This window comes from Ixodes scapularis, unplaced genomic scaffold, assembly GCF_016920785.2.
Source record: "Ixodes scapularis isolate PalLabHiFi unplaced genomic scaffold, ASM1692078v2 PGA_scaffold13__105_contigs__length_92229423, whole genome shotgun sequence".
NCBI classification, from domain to species: domain Eukaryota; kingdom Metazoa; phylum Arthropoda; class Arachnida; order Ixodida; family Ixodidae; genus Ixodes; species Ixodes scapularis.
This window is the reverse complement of record NW_024609839.1, coordinates 56,534,073-56,557,055: the sequence shown is the minus strand read 5'-3', so window position 1 is coordinate 56,557,055 and position 22,983 is coordinate 56,534,073. Positions and strand designations below refer to the sequence as shown.

General features: G+C 44.1%; 1 pseudogene; it reads right to left on the bottom strand.

Moving 5' to 3' along the window:
• The window catches only part of LOC115327916, a 96,816-nt pseudogene extending 82,593 nt beyond the window's left edge, over positions 1-14,223 (bottom strand).
• Positions 14,224-22,983: the final 8,760 nt, after the last annotated feature.

The following is a 22,983-nucleotide window of genomic DNA, read 5'->3' as shown; positions in this document are numbered from 1 at the left end:
TGAACGGGCCTTTAGAGAACCATGCAGGGAGCGGAAAACTTAACAGTTCATGCGTTCTTGGCATTTCATCAGGTTGTCGGCAGGCCTCTTCACGATGTATAATATGTGCAATACTTTGGTATTTGTTGATTTTTCTGGAAACGGGTGCCAGCAGGTACGGGCATAGACAATCGTAATTATATTCATGCATCTGTACAGCTTTTTTTGTTATTTTATTTTAAAGCTTGCTATTTAGTTCTGAAAGAACTTCGTGGTTCCTATGGCGAAGTTGCAAACATTATATTGGTATGCTCAAAACCAGTCCAAGGTCAGAACTAATGCCAAGGCATCTAAAAAAATAATGTGACCAGAAACAACGTCATTTATTATGTTGTCAAGCTAGGCCTCGCAAATATTAGCCAAATCGGGTCCACTAGTACCCACCCATGTAGGAGGGTGTCTTTAGTGCCCATGCTTGTTGTTTAATTAGACCTTGAACATGGTTCCTTACTATGTAGGACTTGCATTACAAATGAGTTTTCTAGTTAACGGTGGTGTTCCTGTTAACAAACCATTGTATTAGGTAGGTAGAAAATAAGAGTGAAGTGAACTTTAGTCTTTAATGGGAAGTAGGTTCATATGGAATCATTTTGCTTCAGTGGAGGCTCAAGTATGCACGACACTGAAGGGACTTTCCTTTCAGTCGACGCAGACAAGGGTACCACAAGAGCCAGCGAGGGAAAGAGAACGGGACCTCTTGGTGTCAACGCCTTGCCGCCTGCGTGGCTGTGCCCCGAACCGTGCAGTTTTTGCCGAGGTAAACAATTGGGCCATTTGAAAGTTTTGCGTTTTTGCGGATAAAAAAAACATGACTCACTTGCATGCCTTGCTGTAAACAATCCATTGCAGCACTGAAATTTGTGAGTTGCAGATAATGTCACAGGTAGTATAGATAACCTCTACATTCTCGGAGTTCTGTAGACAAAGGGGCTGCCCAAAGATTACACAGCAGGATGGTGCCCCGCTACAGAGCACCAGTATATGTCGTACCATAGCCTCCTTTATACTGACAAAACCTGGCAGATTGCCACGAGAAGCGGTCGCCGAAATGGAAAAGGTGAAGTGGCATACAACGGAGAAGAGTCTCGCCGCAGCGGACGGGAAACACGAAAAAAGTATGTTTTGGGTCCTCGCCACTGCAAAAGCTGTGTGCTGACGTCCAGGTTCCGCGAGGAATGGCTCTTTAATGCTCTGTGCTACCAAATCCTCACGCTCCAAAATCTGTGACCAGGCACTCTATGACTCCGTCGTCGAACTGGCAGGCTTTGTGAGTTTAGAGGTGCTATAATCATACTCTAATCCACTTTACTCCTTTTTTTTTTCAGGAAAGGGCATCTTTTTGTTTGCATTTTTAAAAAAGAGGGTTAGACTGTTATGATTAAATTGGTGCGGACAACCACTAACAAGCTCTGTTTGCTGTCGTCAGGGCCTACGCTATTCTTATCAATGCCGATCTTCGCAAAAGAAAACAAGATGGGGGAAGGGACAAGAGCAGAGGAAAGCCGTGCCGTTTGCGTGGTCGATGTAACTACTCATGCTGAAGATAAATCACATCTAACTATGGTTGTTTAAAATAAATGTGTTTGAAAGGGTGTCTTTGCTATGCCAATCTGTAAACATATTTTTTTTAAAGCTGGAGACCAAGTGAGATAAGTATAATCTGCTGTCTTCTCAACTGGTTATTTCAATATTTTATTAGGAGTATTTGGCCATGACTTCAAAACAAACCAAAGACCAGATTCAGGCTCATGTTGGAAGGCGGGTCTTTCCTGCCAAACTTCAGAAACATTTATATAAGCAAAGATGATAAAAAAATTACTATTATTTTAGTGTCCCGCCATTTGTGCATGCAAAAGATGTCTATATAGGTACTGTTGAATTAACAGCGCAAATATGACAGGAAGGAGAGACAAGGGAGACAGGATAGAGCGCTGAACTAACAACTGACGTTTAATGAAAAGGAGAAAGAGGAAGAAGAACCGAAGAATGCTTTTAGAACATGCATAATGAAAACCCGCAAAAACATAGGCTATAGCTTGAGTTGCCTGAAAATGAATCGCTAAGAATACCAAGCTTTAGGCTGGTCGCTTAAATGACTTGTTTAAAACGATTGACTCCTGGGACGACGTGAATAGAAATTCCGGTGGAAAAAGAGAGAGGAAGTTTACGTTTAAAATATTTAAAGATTGCGACTTAAAAAGTAAAGATCTTTTTGTGACAAGGCCACGGACGGCGCGCTTACGCAGGCATCCCCAGAGGACAGAATAACCTGTGCCTCGTAGAGCTTGCGAGTTCGTCGTTCCCCTAAACTTTTCAGGATTTTTGTTTTCCTGAACAAGGCGGAGCACTGGCAGTCCCTGACATGTATGGCAAAGTGGCCTGCTGGCGACTGCTTTAGTGACACAACATGTTCTCTTAGACGATCGTTGACACACCTTCCTGTCTGACCAACATACACTTTCCCACAAGTAAACGGTGTTTCGTAAACGACCGCACATTGGCATTCGACGTATCTTTGTTGATGTTGAACTCCGCACCCATCCTGCTGCTGCTGCTTGTTGTTAATTTTCGGACACAACTTCTTTAGTTTGTCCGGTGCAGACAACACGACTTTGACGTTAAACTTCGATGCAATCTTCTTAAGGTTGTGGGAAACGCGGTGAATGTATGGAAGCACAGCTGGTCGGATATTTGTGTCCCTTTGTATCGTCTGTCGTCCCCGTGTGGTGATAATAGACTCGGCGACGTCATACAAGATGGAACTTGGATAGCCAGAATCTTGAAGATGCTGCACTTGATCATGAAAGCTTTCCCCCGCTGAATGTACACAGGATTTCTTTAGCGCCGCATTTAGGGAGGTTTTTACAATTACTCTCTTAATAATCTTCGAATGTGCCGAATCGTATTGCAGGAGGCCTTTCTTGGACCTTGGGGAGTACTTCCAACAAGTATGATGTTCAAAGAAAGACAGTCGTAGATCCAAGAATTGAAGGACGGTGTTAACCGGTAACTCATGTGTGAACTTGAGCCCTTGTCCTTTTTCAAAGGAGGTGGATTGTATGATGTCAAATATTTGTAATTCGTTGTCTGCCGGACGTTGTGTGAGGAGAACCAGGTAGTCGTCCACGTACCCAAAAATACGGGAAACTTGGCCGATGGGAAGCGCATTAGCAATTGCCCGATCACACTGCGATACAAAAATATTGCAGAGGACCGAAGCCACGCACGACCCTATACAAATGCCTTTCTTTTGCAAGTAAGTCTTGCCCTCAAACGCAACGACCGTGGCAGAAAGGTAGAATTGTAAAAGGTCTAGAAAAGATTCTTCCGAAATTCCACATTCGTTTTGAAAGGACGTGGTTCCCTTTGCCTCAACCGACTCTTTGACGGCTGCAAATAATTTTGAATGTGGGATCGAATAAAACAGGTCTTCCACATCGAGCGAAAATCCGTACCTGACTGTCGATGTATCCTGCTGAAGGTACTGTATAACCTCCTCGGAGTTTGGTATCAGAAATGGATCATTCAGTACGAGGTTAGACAGGTGACGGAGTAAGAAGCGTGACATGAACCCTTGCCATAAACCCTTTTCAGTGACATCAACCCGAAAATGACAACCGTCCTTGTGGGTTTTGGCTGTGAAAAACATGTCTAAATGATCTTTTTTTGTAGTCGATATCAGCTTCTTCATTTGCATCAACTCAAGCTTGGTGCACAGTTGGAGCGCCATGGCCTTCACCTTTTTGGTTTTGACTTCTAGATAGTTAAAGTTCTTGTCTATGGCTACTCCTGCCTTTTCCAGGTAGTTTGTCCTCGATATAACCACAAAGCCCCCTTCCTTATCAGACACCAGCAGGTTTAAGTCGTTTGCGATGAAGCATTCAACTAAACGAGACATGTTCATCTTCTTTTGACTGCTATCTGGCATAGATCATAAGAGCACGTCGACACTGTCCTCAATACATCGGGTTCTTTCACTTTCGTGAGCTTTATTAGCTATGTAATGGATGTTAGACAGCAGCTGAACTCTCTGGCGTTTTGCAATTCTACCTTTCTGCCACGGTCGTTCCGTTTGAGGGCAAGACTTACTTGCAAAAGAAAGGAATTTGTATAGGGTCGTGCGTGGCTCCGGTCCTCTGCAATATTTTTGTATCGCAGTGTGATCGGGCAATTGCTAATGCCCTTCCCATCGGCCAAGTTTCCCGTATTTTTGGGGTACGTGGACGACTACCTGGTTCTTTTTGCACAACGTCCGGCAGACAACGAATTACAAATATTTGACACCATACAATCCACCTTCTTTGAAAAAGGACAAAGGCTCAAGTTCACACATGAGTTACCGGTTAACACCGTCCTTCAATTCTTGGATCTACGACTGTCTTTCTTTGAACATCATACTTGTTGGAAGTACTCCCCAAGGTCCAAAAAGGCCTCCTGCAATGCGATTCGGCACATTCGAAGATTATTAAGAGAGTAATTGTAAAAAACTCCCTAAATGCGGCGCTAAAGAAATCCTGTGTACATTCAGCGGGGGAAAGCTTTCATGATCAAGTGCAGCGTCTTCAAGATTCTGGCTATCCAAGTTCCATCTCGTATGACGTCGCCGAGTTTATTATCACCATACGGGGACGACAGACGATACAAAGGGACACAAATATCCGACCGGCTGTGCTTCCATACATTCACCGCATTTCCCACAACCTTAAGAAGATTGCATCGAAGTTTGACGTCAAAGTCGTGTTGTCTGCACCAAACAAACTAAAGCGTTGTGTCCGAAAATTAACAAGCAGCAGCAGCAGCAGGATGGGTGCGGAGTTCAATATCAACAAAGATACGTCGAATGCCAATGTGCAGTCATTTACGAAACACCGTTATATTGTGGGAAAGTGTATGTGGGTCAGACAGGAAGGTGTGTCAACGATCGTCTAAGAGAACATGTTGTGTCACTAAAGGCGTCGCCAGCAGGCCACTTTGCCATACATGTCAGGGACTGCCAGTGCTCCGCCTTGTTCAGGAAAACAAAAATCCTGAAACGTTTAGGGGAACGACGAACTCGCAAGCTCTACGAGGCACAGGTTATTCTGTCCTCTGGGGATGCCTGCGTAAGCGCGCCGTCCGTGGCCTTGTCACAAAAAGATCTTTACTTTTAAGTCGCGATCTTTAACGGTTCTTAGAGTCTGTGGATATTTTAAACGTAAACTTCCTCTTTCTTTTTTCTACCAGAATTTCTATTCACGTCGTCCCAGGACTCAATCGTTCTCAACAAGTCATTTAAGCGACCAGCCTAAAGCTTGGTATTCTTAGCGATTCATTTTCAAGCAACTCAAGCTATAGCATATGTTTTTGCGGGTTTTCATTAAGCATGTTTTAAGAGCATTCTTCGGTTCTTCTTCCTCTTTCTCCTTTTCATTAAACGTCAGTTGTTAGTTCAGCCCTCTATCCTGTCTCCCTTGTCTCTCCTTCCTGTCATATTTGCGCTGTTAATTCAACAATATGATCAACCAACTAGCCCACCAGATGATTGTGATGCTATATAGGTACAGCACATAAAAAGTTATAGGCGACTTTGTAGTGCAGAGATGCACTATGTACTCTTTTTTTTATTGTTGATGAGTGATGATGGAAATTGTAATGATTACTACCTTGTAGTACGCCTTGTACATGAAGAATTCCCTCACATGCACACAGATGTTAAAGCAAGCTTTAAGCCCTCTCTAAATTCCATCGTGGCTTGCTTTCGTCAACTAAAAAGGGAGCACAATAAGACGGGGACGAGAAACGAAGAAACAAGCGCTCACTACCAACTAGTTTATTCAGAAAAAGTCTTCCCTTCCTTTCTTGTCCCTGTCTTAATGTACTCTTTTCTTTCATTGCAGCCACGAAGCACCTTGCCCAGCAAAGAATTTTATAATGCTTTCTTTGACTGTACTTGACACTCTCAGTAGATAAGCCCCAGTCTTGCCTAGCACCTAGTTTATGCAGGGTGCTGCAGAACAGGTTTAGCTAGACTTGGTATCCTCCCCTCTTTCCTCAGTAGGGGCCGTGCCCCTTGTGCTTCAAGTGCTCTCAGTGCACTTACTGATTTATTATTTACGTTCCCTTTGAGCCTTAAATTGATATCCTTTAAAAGAAAAAGCAGACAATAGCAGCAGCAGCCTCCCCCACCCCTCCACTCTCTATCTCTCTCCATGGGAATATTTTAGGTTCCTCCTGATGGCTAAAATAATTTTGAATGCAATAGTCTGCATTTTATGGTGTCCATCTGTAACCTGATACATCATCAGGGTGTCTACCAACCTGAAATTCTCAGGGAAATCGTCAAAAAGTTGGCTTCATCAGGGAAAATGACCACTGAAAGTGGAACGGCGATACGAAACAAAGCTTGATGGTTGCGCATGGGCACGACTATGCTGAATAATGTTTCCAAATTATGATCTTTTAACCCAGAAGTGGTCAGGAAGTTTTTATCAAAATAGTCAAGGGAAATTCTAGAAAAGTCAAGGAATTTGAAATCAGTAATTTGGTAGACACCCTGATGCACTGGTTCCACCTAACGAAACGCTTCACAATCAAGTGAGAATTGGGGAAAGCGAAATATAGAAAGGCAGCAATGGGCGTCTGCCTCACTTGCCTTCACTCTGCTACATGGACTTTCCATCTATGACACTGCGGGCACTTAACATGTCCTGGACAATTTTTCTTTGCTCACCTACAACTTCGTCTGACTTCCAGAACTTATTTCTTATCATTGGCTTCTTTTTTCCCAGGACCCAGTAAAGACTTTCGGGAACCCGGCGTTACCTTTCACTGGAAAGCACCCATGGACATCTGGCAGAATGTGCGTTGTCTGCGAGGACCTATGAATCGACATCCTGGACTTTTCAGCAAAGAATCTCTCGGGTATTAGCCATGTACTGAGCATAGAAAAGGTCAGTATGTGGGGGGGAATTGACGAAGCACACTTTTTGTGCTTGAGCGCACCCTCATAGGTAAAAAAAAATACAAAGATTTCGGTAAGAGCTGTGAAAGTTGTGACAGCACTCGGAGCACATTCCTAGAACAGGGAAAAAGAATTACCAATATTGGTTACTGTTTTAATGTTTTCCATATGTATTTGGTGAATATTCCAGCTATAATACAAAGGTTTGTGTGTTCCATTGTGTATCTAAACTTCTGTTAGTTTTTTTTTATGCATCTGTTGATATGAGAATTCAAACCATAGAAGAAGAAACTGCAAAAAGAATAACAAAGCTTTGAAAAAACAGCAAGTAGGCAAACAATGCTTTTAGGAAACTTGTTGTCATTTTTTTAATACTTATTTAACCCTCAACATCAAGCAGGCAAAGCAAGCCTCCACAAAACTTGTCATTGTAATTTATTTTCGTTCTTGTCTAATAGTTATACCAGTTTTGTATATTAGTATTATTTCTTATGATGTTATTTGTTTAGTGTTTGTGATAAAACCTCTGTGATAAGCCGAAGCAGGCTTTTGAGCCAATATGTATCACATTAGTTTCTAATAAAGTAATTGCTTTAAATGCTTGTGGCCTCTTTTGCAGTGCCTGCATGGTAGGACTCATGAAGTTGCATTTGCACAAATGGCAGTGATATGAGCTGAGAGAAAACAGCCATCTTTATTGTTAAATTTGAAGATTCCTGCAATTTATTGCCACCCACCTGTCCACTCAAAGCAGGCATAAAGCAACAGAACATGATCGTTCACACTAGCTCTTGCCAATAGTATAGACATGTGACAAAAAAGATATACAACCTATTGTAAATGATAAGTATAAGCAAACTAATTAAAAGTTAAACTGCCGATTAAAAAAAAACTTTTACTTTTTTTTTTGTTGTGTGCAAATTCCAATGTAACAAAACAATGCTGTCCTGAAAGCTTCTGTTGTGTTTCATGATAAATTTTAGAGCAGCATTCAGTTCAGCATCGTTAAGACCATCATCGTTCATTTTTCCATGTTTCATTACAGGAAATTGTAAGATATCAGTTCTGCATTTCGACGTTTACACTTGCAGACAGATGATGTTACCGCTTCTTTTAGGTGGAATCGAAGTTTCCATTTCAATTTTTATACTTTCACACAGTTGATGTTACTACCCTTGTTTTAGGGAAATTCAAGTTGAACCTCGCAGGCAGCAAGAAGTCTCCTAACGATCACAATGCCTCCCTTTGTTCAACAAACTGATACTTGACTAGGGCTGCTATACTCCAGACAAAGTGAGAGTCAGCACTGACTATCTTTCGGAGAGTCGCTCATACACTCCCATGACTCTTTTGCGATAGGAGTAGGGGGACTCTTCATAAAAGGAGGGTCCTCACAACTCTTGTTACAGAGTCACGGGGATTACCAGGAAGGAGTCGTGCGACTCTTTTTCTCTGTTGGATAAGAGTCGTTACAGATTCGCAGTTGACTACGTCACCTGGAGTCGCCCATACACTACCATGACTCCAGTGTGATGAGAGTCGCAGGACTCTTCTTTAAATAAGAGTCAAGTGACTCTACAAACTAGAGTCGTGGAAGAGTCAAATCTGTAGCGCGCAAAGGAGTCGTGGGGACTCTCTTTAAAAAAAGAGTCGAGGGACTCTACAAACTGGAGTCGATTCTGCGGCGCGCCAATACCCCCCAAAGAGAGTCATAGCGACTCTTTTTTTTAAGAGTGTAGTATATCATGTATATAGAGGGTCCTTATTCTAATACGAATATATTCTTGTTTTAGGGGGGTGCGTTAGACGAGTGCCGCCTTCATCTTGTACTTATGAGGCTTGGCGGATATCGATGAGGGAATAATCGTCATGCTAACCTCAGTAATTAACAAAACTTCTTCAGTAGCTTCTTAATTAACTTGTTAAGTATTGGTTTTAGGAATCGTGGTAGAACTGCAGTATTGACGGCAATTACTATTAGAGACCGGACCAATTTAAAAGTTATGCTAAAAGGTAATAGTTTCTTTAGAAGTATTCAATCAATTTGCGCGTTTTTTGTATCATTCAAACTAAAAATTACGCGCAAAAATAGCGCATTAATTCCTGTCCACAATGACGCTCGGAAAAGGAACGCAGCCGTTTAGGTCACGTCGTCACTTGTTTCGTCGGAGCACACACCAAAGACGCTCTGTCAAGACAGGGGGTCTGTTTGATTCGCCTGTACTGGATGAACTAATTCAGCCGTGAAGGAACTTCCGGATTCAATTTAACCGGAAGTTGCACGACCGCTGCAATGGCGCGTTCGATTAATCCAAGTTCTGGAAATGCTTGCACCGGCTCCAAATGGGTTCGTGCAGTAGCAGACAACGCAGGCAGACGACGAAATCAGACGATTTTTCTTTTTCTTGCTCACGGTGCTTGTTTATTTGAACCCTGGTTGTAATACATGATAACAATGGAACTGAAGTATTCACACTCTGGGATGAAAAGGCTTTACCCGTAGTGGACGGAAGCGGGATGGTTTACATAATGGACGGTAGGAATTAGCTCGAATAGAATATTGTGAAGTCGTAAGCAAAGCTGTGTAGGCTCGCTTACGCGGCAGCCTGATTACGTCTCGTGAATAATTGGCTTACATCAATCATTACCTCGTTATTATACGACGACGTTTAGTGTGTTCGTATTCTATTCTTTAGGACAGGGAACGAGCTACGTTCATCTTAGCTTCCGAGCAAGACACCGACCAGTGGTCCTGCAGCCTGCGTGTTCGTCCACGGTGGACGTCGAAGGGCAGCTGTAAAATGCCGTAAAAACAAACGTTTTCTTTTGTCAGCGTTTATAAAGGAATTGAAGGAACGTCTCAAAAGAAGGGGATTCCAGGTATGCCTTTGTGGGATATTTTAATATTTCTGAGGACCAAACGAGCCCTGTGACAGCAGCTGGCCGACACCGTCTTCGGGGAGTTTGGCGGTGTTATCATAGCTGAGGAGGCCGAGAACAAGTAGAAGTTATTAGAAAGAGCTCATAAGGACGCCTAATAAAAAATAATACGTCAAGGCACTCTGGGGTGCCGCCGCCAGTAGGTTCTGATGGGATAATGTCGGCTGGATTTCGCGAAGGCGTCCGGTTGTAGGAGGCAGATGAAACGTCTATGAAAGGCACGATGAAAGCAATCGCAGCACGAACGCAGACGGCAACCATTAAAAATGCAGACATGTTTAATCGGCTCTTACATGAACTTTTTAGTGCAAAACGTTTTGTGTAAAGAACCGTGCATGTAAAACATTTTGTTAAAGAGACTAATATAAAATAAACGGAAATTTGCTCATCCAAGCACTAGGACACGGAATGGCATGGCGACACACAGGGTAGCCGGCAAAGGCAGGCGACACCTCGAGCGTTCGTTTTATCGGAATTTCGGAAGTCGATCACGGCGCTAGTTGTAACCCGTTGGATGGACTGGTTCTGCGCCACCGCTGCATGACTCCTGCACTCCTTTGAACTCGGACAGAACTAGTTCAGAACTTTCTTGCCGAATCGAACAGACCTCGTGACGACATGATTGAAACAACGACGTCACTCTTGGAAGCCTCATCTTCGCCGGGGCTAGCGACGCTCTTTTTGAGTGCAATGTCTTAATCGAGTGAGAAAACGCTCAAATTTATCGAATAAGATCTAAAAAAAACATTACCTTTTCGCAATTCTTTTGGTTAATTGGTCTTACCTTTAATAGTAATTGCCGTCAATATTACAATTTTAACATGACCCCTAAAACCAATAAATAAAAAGTTGATCGATACATCTTAGGTAATTTGTCATCTTACTTTGACGATTATCCACCCGGAGCATAATAAATATATGGTGCAGACAAAACTCATCTACCTTTCACCCCCCGTATTTGGAAAACTCTGTTCAAATTAAAGTTATACACCCCATTATTACATGTTTTTTTTAAGCTTAAGAGATATGTTGAACTATATCCGTGAAAGCTACACTTATGCGGTTTGTGCAGGTGAGTTATACGGCCAGAGGGACATAGTACAGGGGGATAATCGGAAATATAAGTCGGCTAATTAAGTAAAATGTGTTCATTTTCTCTTTAATTCCCGAAAATAGACATATGGTTTCAATAAAAACTTGTTGAGCGTCGTAAAAAAACACGAAATCAGCATTTTAGAAAAACTGAGCGCGTGAGAAGCCGCAGTAGTGCGCTGCAGGACCAAGGCTAGCGCTGCGATAACACGCACGCCCGATGTTTCCATCTCTTACAATAGCCCCAGGATTGGACCTGCTTCACGAGTGGTATCTTCAGCGCACTACTACGCTTCCACGTGCTCGAGGTATTCCTGAAAATTATTGATTTAGTGGTTTTAATGACGCTCAGCAAGTTTCGAATTGGAACCATATTTCTATTTTCTTTAGTTAAAAAGTGAATTAAAATATTCATAAATTAACTGTCTAATCGTCGTTTAGCCACATATTCTATGTCCCCCTTGCCGTATAACTCACTTGCACAAACAGCATAAGTGCAGCTTTTAATGCTTTTTTTTAAACAAATTTGTTAGTCTAAGAAAAAAAAAAGACGTAAATCTCTTTTCTAGATACTACACCTTCTTTAATACCCCATCAGGTGATATTGACGGTCGCCTTTTCGTTAGTACGTACAATAGAGACAACAAAGATAAGGGTGACCGCTGGTAGAAATTATCTAAAGAAAACTGACCCAAGTAAAACTAACTGGCAAACCTGGAGAACGGGTGGGAAAAAAAAAAGTGGGACACCTTTCCGCGTGGCTCTGGCTCAAGGTCTCAACCCTGTCTTCTAGTGGGTCCGGTGTTGGGGTAACGCTGACAAGATTTGACGAGTGGAAAATTAGATACTTCCTTGGAGATGTAAAAAGACGAAAGGGCGTGTTTTTTTGTTTTTTTTTTTTTCCCCAGCGGAGTTGTTAAGGCCCAGTTTCGTGTCCGTGGACAAATGAATCTCGACACAACCCTCTGGACAGCTGCCGCCATCTTTGAGAGACGGCAAAAACAAGATGGCCGGCTAGCCGTTCGTCTGGTTGCCACCGTCGCTCATAGATGGCGACACAAACTACCGCCATTTATAAAAACTACAGCCGTTAATATCACTCCACCCATTCATCTGTTTTTGGGCAGGAGCGTGTGCTCTTGAATCGGAGTCCTCGTGGAGCGTGTTCTCGATACGGGCTGAGCCGAGTTCCTGCTGGGCGCTCACGCAGCCCTTGTGCCAAATGCGTGCTCAGGGTATGTACGCGATCAATAAATGGTAGATCCAAGTGGCGCACGAGCTACTAGGTGGCGCTCACTCTTGAAAAGGGTCTAATGCATCTTATCTTGCCGTGGGACCTGGCACAGCTACGTATCTTATCTATCTCTAAAACATGGGAAAGCAAAGCTCGCAAATCAAAACGCATGTGTGACTTATGAGAGAAAAAACAAGCGTTGACAAGAGAGCTTTAGGACGAATATTAAATGTAATTAAAAGTTATGGTTTATACAATAAAAAAAAGAAATTACCCTAAAAATTTTTAAAATGTTATTGCTGTTTGTAAGTTATTGTATGCATTTCACGTACTTATTTGTTTACTGATAAGACCTTCCAGCGGGAATAGCACGAGCGGACTTCGAATTGCAACCGACATCACACGCAAATATTGCTGCTTATGTGAATAAAATTTTGGTGGCCTTCTATTCATTTCATTTATTTACCTTGAGGACCCGTGTTCGGGTGTTACACAAAGGAGGGTAAGAAGTCACTTGCTTAAGCACAAAACTAAAAATCACAAAAAAAAAAAGAAAAAAAAAAGAAAGGAAAAACACGGTAGGAGAACATGGTACACGGTACAAATGATCTCTGGGCCTGATCAACATCTGAACCAAGAACAGGAAGAGGAAGCCAGCTGGGCGTAAGACGTGTTTTTTTTTTTTTTTTCATTGTCAGAGAGGCCAGTGGCACACACCACGTTTTCGATCGACAGGGTGCTCAAACTGCTCGGTTACAAGCCGGACGAGCTTTTGCAAATACCGCCGCCCGGACAACACCGGATAGCCAACCCCTGCCGCCCAACTACGGAGGTGCTGGACTCCCTGCTTCGCCAAACATTCGGCCGGCACGTCTGCAAGCTGGGCACGCCAAGCGCTCGAGACTGGCCGGCTAGAAGTCAGCAGACCATGGCGACCCGCGAAGACCACCATCGCGACCCGCGAAGACCACCATCGCGACACGCGAAGACCACCATCGCGAAGGCCGCTGCTAGGCCTAATGCTCTTTCTCTTCACCATTCCATCACCAACATCATCCCACACATCATCATCGACATCCTCCACACAATTCATCTGTACAAGAACGTATCATCGTCATTAGCGGCGACACCGCAGGCCTTCATGGTATGGGTGATTTGCCTTTCTGAGGCGGCGCAGCTCTCCCGAGCTCATATGAATGAAATATCAAACATCAGAAACAAGTAACATCATAAAGAACTTACGATAGTAAATAAAAATGTTGTCCGTATATCTCTATATACGGTCCTTCTACAACACAGACTTGACTATTTCTTAATACACTATTTTTATCAGCTCGTATTAGCTGTTTGAATCTCTTCTAGCAAGACGCTGTATCAATCACAAATGACACAGACGACACTCTGTGTGCATTCTACTTAAACGTTAGTATCTTTCAGAGAGTTGAGTTTACGTGCAGATCAATCACATCGACGTGCAACTTGGTCATACTCCCGATAGGATCAATTTTAAAGGTGATAATTTATGAGCAGATCTTAATATAATTACACAAATACGAAGTGGTACCTCAGATTCGACATCTTATAGGTTCTTCCACCCCTAAGTTTACTGCTTTAATAGGCCTCACAGCATAGCCATCGCTGTACGAAAAACTTAAATCCCGATTGCCCCCCTCCTCCCCCAATTAAAAGCAAAAGCCATGGTTTCAAAAGGCATAGCCGCACTCACCTAAATTCCCGCTTCTTTATGGACGCCCGATGAAACACAGCTGAGAGCGCGGAGGATTTCACATTCTCTGTGAGTGGATCTAATGAAGAAAGTTCAAGCCGATTTCGATATCCGAGGACAAGGATCCTACAGAAAAGAGACACGGAGGGTTGTTTTTTCACTCTTGCATAAAAAAAAAAAAAAAAAAAAAACACGGGTTATTTACCGCCATGTGCACGTGAAAAATAGCCTCGAGAATAGCGTTCATGTCATAAGAAAGCGCTATATCTAAAACAAACAAGGAAAGAAAACTAGTGCATGTCAAAAAAAACTCCCCATAAAACTGACCGCAACGGTATTCATTGTAAAATTTGACATACTAGTTTCGATGCCACGTTGATATGACAACATTAATGCGCCACGCAATAAAAAGTAAAGAGTCTTATACACAGAAAGCCTGGACTAGCAGGGCATGAATACAACATTAGGCATTTAGCTCTCCTTCTGCTAAAAGCTATCGCCGACGAGAATTTTAGTCACTTATGCATCTTGCGGACTGCTCTGGTAGGTGCCCCTACGCTTACCTGGTTTGTAGAGATCACCACAATGAAACGTCAGCAGTCTCAAATGCCGAATGCACAAAACAGACCACTGCTGCTTTCGTTTGCTGGTTCTACTTGACGAATCGAGAGCCCGGTGCGCTGCACTTTTTTTTTTTTTTCCATAAGTCTACTCATTCGAATTCAGCGATGCTCGAGCTTACACAATTTTTCATCTCTAAGCTATGATCGCCATTTTGAAATCCCTTCTAAATGAAGGCCAGTTTCCAGATCATCATGGTATACCTTCCACGCCGAGACAATGTGAGAAAGCGACTGTAAAAGACCCTTTTGTCGAGCAGATACATACACTCCGTTTCATCCTGCCATGGATCGCAGAGCACGATACGAGACATCAAAGTCAAATCCAATGCCGTGGCAGTCCCACGTGACCGTTATGAGGGGCACAGCGACGCGCGGGGGAGGGGGGGGGGAAGGGGGGGGGGGAGGCAGCGACGTGACACGTTCAAACCGCTGGATAGGCTGGAATAGTTCATAGCGGCCGCTGCGGTGCATCGTAGAATGAAACGGAGTGTACCTTGTTCCGACAGGGAACGGAAGACTCGTCGCCATGGTATACCGGAAGGTGATCCATCACTCTCGCATGAAAAGCGTTTTTTTTTTTGCTTAGTTTATGAACGGCTCCTATCGTGTAACGAGAGATCGGCACAGGTTACGTTTGCCCTGCCTATTCTTTTTTTCGTGCTCCGCTATCTACCGTATCGACTTCTCAGCTAGTTGTGCAAGTATGCTGCAACAGCCAATAATCAAGGATCGCTAACACATGAGATGAAGTAGTCCCAAAAACTGCATTGGCACATCGAGCACGTTGCCAGCTAAGCACTATAAGGAACCATGGAGTAAGTATAATGTACGCTAGAGGTTCAACGTTTCTTCACCAGTGAATGATGTAGCATTTCGCTATAATTAAGGCCCAGACTTCTGTTCCACAGCAGTTGTGTGACAACGAGTGACGATTCTAACCAAATTAACAGACGAAAGGATTGTAGAGTACGCTCAAGATTCGCCAGCATTCCGGAGACGCTTATTGATTGATAATAAGCCTGTTCTTTCTCGATATGAAAATGATTCTGTCTTGCATCTTTACGAGCGGCAAATACACTGAAAATGTAAAGTAGAAGGTAAGTGGGTTAAGAAAGGGTTTTTTTTCACATTTTTATGCCGGACAGTTTGTGTCAGGCACTTGTTCTCTGGCGTCTTCCTATTTTCAAAGATTTTGAGCATTCGGGCTATGTTTTTAACGAAGAACAAGCATTTTCGCACATATTCCCGAGAAAGAATAAAGCGGTACTTATTTATCGCAAGTCGGACCGTATTACTTGGCTTTCAATTTATTTTGATCGTCTACATGCTCAGGGAGTTACTGATCCATTGTTACTCCGTAGGCATTGCAGTCTTTCTTGGTTTTCCAGATGTCCTTAGTTCGTTTGGCACGTATATCGCCCATGCTTAAAAGCGCCGACACCGTGTTCGCGCTAACGGTGTCCCTACACTGCACATAAATGCGTGTATGAAGCTGTCATAGTACCGTGTTTAATGCCATGAATTTGAAAGAAAAACGAGGAAAACTGACAAATCATATCGCCTGCGTGACTGAAAAATGTTTTAAGCTACCTAGTACGTACAAAGTATTCGTGATATTTGCTCTTACAAGCGACCGCAGGGAAAAATGCACGCACATTTTCCCTATATAAAAGCACCCCCGGAAATCAATTTTCGACTGCTTGCCGTCTGCTTCAATTGTCAACAGTACCCTAGAGAGTTGAATTTCAAGCGTACGTTATCCACTCTATGCGAGAAACTACACGCAGACATTACGCACGAGTATCACGCGGGACACGTTGGTTTAATTCGAGTTTTACGTGTTACTTGTTTTCACTAAGCGAGTACATAAGGGGAAAAACGCATCGTTCAACGGGGACACTACAGCTACGGTCATACTTTTCAAACATCATACAAAATACAGTCTGGAATTACGAGTCACCGCAATATCCGTGGTTCGAAAGCACCGTGCCAAGTGCGCTCCTGGAACTCATTGCCATGCAGCATTCGAAGCATGGATTTCGCGGTGAAACGTGCTTGAACTGTAGGCAGACTGTCTTTTGTATAATATATAAGCAGTGCGACCCGGCTTAAGTTTCTGGCACCCCAAACCAATCTACTTCGTGACCGGTCGTTAACGCTTCAAAGAATCGGGACACGCGAAAAAAAAACAAAAAAACTTTGAAATGTTTTAACCGCTGGAATCCATTAGGTGGGACTATGCTTTCCCCAAGTTTATTTTGTTACGAACGGGTTAGTTTTGTAGCGCACTACTCCAACAAGATCGAGCAATCATCAGCACGAAACGCTAACACCGAAAGCTATCGGCACAAATTGCGCACGAGTGCTTCGTTAGAGTTCGTTACAAGCTCGTGTTCCCACCAATAGACTTTATTCATTATTAGCGCCATCTCTCGGCGGCCACGGGTACTATCAGAGGTTCGGTGCCATCTTTGAGGCTTCCCTCCCCGTCGCCCACCGCAGTACGAACCCCTCTCGTGCATGTTCCTGCGTTTCTCTTTCATTTTTTTTAATTTTTTTTTTTGTATATTGATGGAGTTAGTTGCTCGAGAGTAACTTGCGAATATTAAGCTCAAGTTTGTTTTCCGCGGTTTCACTAAGAATCTCTTTTTATAAAAATGAGGTTCATTCCAGCACCAGAGCAGGCCGACTCAGGCACTTGTTTTAGGATCGTGCGTTAAGTTGCCTGATCAGCCGATTATGCCTGTTCGCACAAAGAGGATTTATACGATATATTTAGCAGAGCCGTTAGCTACTGTGGGACAGTTTGTTTTTATCTGGCATTTGCGGCTGTGGGTCTAAATAATGCGAGCAGTTCTTCGCCCAGTGCGCATTGACCCAGCGTGTGCAGACCCGAATTGCAGAATTTTATGATTGCGGCCTTGAACGTTAAATTTTGGTTCCCGTTGTCTTAACTTTAGGAATATTGAAGATATGATTACACACACACACACACACAAACACACACACACACACACACAGGAAAATAAATATATTACATCGATTTTTATTTAGTTTCTTGGGGAGATCATCGAATGGTAGCTCAAAACATCATTATAAGGAGTCCGTGTGATACATCACGAATTTACGATAGTAGTATTTTTTATCGCAGGTAAAAAATAAAAAAAACAACACTGAAGATCTACGCTAGCATGCTCACCAAAGCGTATGCGAGGCACAAAAGCTTAAAAGGAAATTGCCGGCGTGTAGCGGCAATGCAAGTATGCGAAATAGAACGTATGAAAAAAAAAAAAAAAGATTTTACGGAAAGTTGCAACATTTTTCTTTTATAATCATAATAATATTACGGCGACGAAGCTCGATTGGTCGTCGAAATATCTCTTTTAATGTTCGGCTCCGTTGAGGCGTGGCGACATTCTTTTTCTTTTCCTGCTCGATCTTCTTCCTTTCCTTTTTTTCCCAGCGTTCACGCGACACCGTCACATGCCGCCGCCTCAAAAAGGCGTCGACCCGACGCACACAATACGCAAAGAAACTGGTGTTATGAAGACACTTAAAGCACACACAAAACACGCGATAGTTGCAAGTGCTGTACACGTATAAAACAGTATTCAAGTCCACGCAAAACACAATCGTCCGAAGCGGTAACTGCAAGTCCCGTACACATATAATACAACATTCAATTACAGAGACGACACAATCGTCCCACGTGGTAATTGCAACTCCTGTACAAGTATAAAACATTCTTCTATTGAACAGTTTTAGGAGAGTGAAAATTCTGAAACAGGCTCTAGATACGGTTTCAGTTTTTCTACGTGCACGATATGTCCCGCCCTGAACCATCACCAAACTCTATTTCATAATTCACCGGCGATAGCTTGGCCACAACTCGATGAGGCCCAGTGTACATCGTCCGTTTTTTAAGCCCCACTGGAGGGGTCCTCAACAGCACCGACTGGACTCGTTCTAACGTTATGTCAGTTCGGTGTTCGTCAAATAGCCTCTTCTGCTTCTCCTGAGTCAACTTGATGTGTCGTGCAGCCAATCTACGCGCTTCGTTCAAGCGCTCACGCGCGAGCACCGCGTATTCGGAGCTTGCTTGCAGTTCTTGCAGCTCTTTCCTGTTATAAGCCACATCTAAGGGGAAAACAGGGTCACGTCCATATAGAAGAAAAAAAGGAGAAGTACGAACTGTGTCCTGATATCCTGTGTTATAGCAGAACACTATATAGGGCAAAACATAAGCCGACCTCTCCAAATGAGGTGGTGAATCGCATCATCTGTTTGAGCGTTTTGTTGGCTTGTTCGACGAGGCTGCTGGCAGCTGGGTGATAAGCTGTAGTCGTTGCGTGGCGTATACCACGGTACTTGAGGTAATCGGAAGTTGATCTGGCAGTCATCTGTGTGCCCCTGTCCGTAACTAGGACTGTGGGGTATCCGTGCTTGAGGATAATTCTCCTCTCGATGAACTTCTGCACCGTGGAAGCCTCAATGTTACGAACAGCCTTCGCCTCAACAAACTTGGTTAGGTAGTCTATGGCAACTATGACAAACTTGTACCTTCGTGAAGACTGGAAGGGCCCAATTATGTCGAGTCCAACTGTATGAAATGGCACATCGACTTCAACTGGCTGCAGCAGTCCGTAAGGGCACGTCGTAGTCATCTTCATCCGTTGACAAAGGTCACAGCTTTTCACGAACCTTTGGACATCCAGATACTGTCGAGGCCAGAAATATTTATTGTGGATTTTCTCGTACGTGCGACATATTCCCATGTGTGCTCCGAATCGACTTCCATGAAATTCGTTAAGTACTTCCGCTCGCTTCGTCGCCGGCAAGCATAAAACAAATCGTTCATGCGTTGGTCCTGCATACCTTTTGTACAATACATCATGAAAAAGCACGAATTGTTTACTTGCTCTCTTCTGCTGTTTCTTTGTACCAGTCTTTTTCTGCAGTATCTTTATGATTTTTGTACAGAACGGGTCCTCCTTCTGCTCGGAGGTTAAGTTGGGCTCTTTGACCTCAAACACATCGCAAGTGCGGGTCCTCCCAGTCTCTTCCGAGCCGTTAGTACTCGAAGGTTCCCCTGAGCAGAAGCGGCTTGGAATACGGGACAGACAATCGGGGGCAGTGTGACATGCGCCAGACTTGTACACAACTTCAAAGTCGAATTCTTGGAGCAGGAGAGACCACCTGAGCAAGCGTTGGTTTCCCTTATTGTAACAAAGAACCCAGCAGAGCGCATGGTGATCTGTAACAACATGAAACTTTCTGCCCATTAGGTAGGGACGTAGCTATTCCAGGGACCACTTAACTGCAAGGGCCTCAAGTTCAGGGGATATGTAGTTCTCTTCAGCTCCGTGAAGAGAACGGCTGAGGTATACAACAGGCCTGTAATCCTCAGTTTCATCTTCCTGGAGGAGGATGGCGCCGAGGCCGGCTCTGGAAGCATCAGTGTGAACCTGGAGGTCGTACTTAGAGTCTTCTAAGAAGTGCTTCAAGACGGGAGGTCCACATAAAGCAGATTTCAGTTTCTTGGAAGGCGTGTTCTTGCGGAGCACCCCATGTGAAGGCTCCTTCTTTTTTCAGGAGCTTTCTCAAGGGGGCTGCGATGGCACTATGGTTCCAAATGAACTTTCGGAAATAGGACGTCAGACCCAAGAACGATTGAACATCAGCCGCAGTTCTAGGAAAGGGGAATCGCGTTACGGCATCGACTTTCTCTGGATCAGGTGCAATACCTTTCTGGGATACAATATGTCCAAGGTAAGTCACTCTGGTGCAAAAAATATGGCACTTTTGCGGTTTGAACTTGAGATTTGCTGCCTGAAAACGCGCGAAAATATTTTCCAGTTGTCGAAGGGGATCTTGGAACGTTGTGCTGTAAACAATGCAGTCGTCCATGTAGACCAGTGCGTTGCGATACTTTAGATCACCGATAATGGCATCTACAGTTCGCTGACCCGTTGCCGGTGCCCCTTTTAACCCGAAAGGCATTCTCAGAAATTCATACAGCCCCCACTGCGTAACGAAAGCTGTCTTAGCGGTGTCGCCAGGTTCCACCTCTATTTGGTAAAATCATGAAAGGAGGTCCAATGTTGAGAAATACTTGCTCCCACTCAATGCCGCCAGAGCATCATCGATTCGTGGTAGTGGATAGACAACGTTTTCAGTTACAGCATATAGCTTCCTGTAGTCCACACACATCCTTGTCGACTTTTCCTTTTTTTTTGAACTAGAACCAGTGGTGATGCCCAGGAGCTTTTGGAGGGCTGGATAATTTTTTGCATCCAGTAGGTCTTTTATCATTGCCTTCACCAAATTTCTTTGAGCCGGTGAAATTCGCCTTGGGTACTGTGCAATTGGTTTTGCACCACCAGTAGAAATGGAGTGTTTCTCTATCGTACAAGATCCCAGGTGTGCAGTGTCGGTTGCAAAACTAGAATGATATTTCATCAACAGTTGTTTTACTGCCTCCAGCTCTTCGGAGTTCAGCGAAACTCCCACGTTGAAGCTCAACTCATCAATTATTATCTGCTGCGTTTCGTTCCGGACTTTCGGCACGTCTTCCTGGTTCTCAAGATCAGAAAAACTGAAACATTGCAGGACTGATTCCCATTCGATGGGAGGCAAGTCAACCGCTTCAACAACTTATACTTTTCGGGAATCTTTGCATCGTTGTGGCTTTTCTGATTGCGTGGTTTGAGAAATTTGTGCGTATTACGTTTTTCATCCGTGAGTTGAGTCTATATCACTGCCATCAATTAAAATCTCCGAGCACCATGATGACACAGGGTGGGGCTGTGTGCTCCAAGAAGCTCCAGTGACTTTAATGCCTCATAATTTAAAGAAAAAGAAGAAAAATTAGCCACAGCGCTTGCTGATTTGTTGAATTCGCAGAACAGAGAGATAATAGGACGCACCTAGGGTAGCGCGTGCCTAATGATATTATTTTTTTTTCGGTTGTTAATTGTGTATATTTCGCCGTTCTCGACATGGGCGTTGACGGACATTGCACCGCTGCTTACGCCCCTGCCGGGGTAAGCTTTTTGTTGTCACGACACTCTATCGCGCTACAGACGCGTAGATTTAACGCTCATAAAGTCTCGAAAGAACTGTCAATTGTTTAGTCAGAGCAACGACGCAGCAATCGCGAAGTGAGAGACGACTGCGCCTCGAATTGGCTGTCCGCCTTCACTCTGATAAAATGTGAGCTTGGGACTCTCGAGCAGCGTTAGCTTGCTGATGATGCGGGACGCTACTTTGTCGTTGAGAACCTTTGTCCTGCGAACGCCGGCGAAAACATTCCAGTGCTCGGCGTACCCTAGGCCGCAGCGCCTGTCAGCGACAGCCCCCGCAGCATCGCAACCTTTCTGGAGCCTACTGGCAGTCTGCGAGAGCCGACTATTTATCATCGCGACTTAAATGGGAGCATTTTATGAACTCCTGCGGCGAACATGAAACACCGCGAACATGAACTCCCGCGAACATAATCCCCGCGACGGCGAACCGCCGGCGCTCGCAGACGGAGGGTCCCGATGCTGTGCGAACGGTTGTTGGAGGACGCTGCGTAGGGTATACGCCGGGCGCTGGAACGGCTTCGAAGCCATTCGAAGGACAAAGGATTCGCGACGACAAAGTAGTGTCTTGCATCTTCAGTAAGCTAACGCTGCTCGTGAGTCCCAAGCTTACATTTCCAGAGAGCGAGCGCGGCCGGCCAGATCAAAGCGCAGTCGGCACTCGCGTCGCGATTGCTACGTCGTTGCTCGACCTATACTGATGACATGTGCCCCGGCGTTCGAAACCGCCCTCTCGAGACTTTATTCGAGTCCAACAGACGGTTTTATAGCGCGATAAACCGTCGTGAGAAGAGTAAAGCTCACAACTGTAGTGGCGTAAGCAGCGGGTTTATATTCGTTGACGCCGCGTCGAGAAAGACGAAATATACATAAAAAAACATTAAATATATTTAACACAGCGGGCAGAAAGAAATACAAACATGGCAGGGACACGGACAAAGTAGAAGGCGCGCTACGAAATACATATACTTACAAAATACACTGGAAACGACAGATAATTTGAGCTAAAAAACGGAAGGTTGAGATGACGTCAACGCCGAAATAAGGCAATGCGCAGGGAAAGCAGCCGGCAAAACTGCAATAGGCCTATAGGCAGCTAAGGACACTTTTGTGATCGCGGGCGTATAGCCGCAGCGACGTACGCCCCGCTAACCTGGCTGAAGAAAATTATCGCCCCGATCGAGCGCATGAATGACTTACTTCCACTTTCCCATATCTGCAAAAAAAAAAAAAAAAAAAAAAAAAGGGTCGCGGGCCTATAGCCCGAGCAATCATTCAGCCGACTAAAAAAATTGGATGGTCGCGAG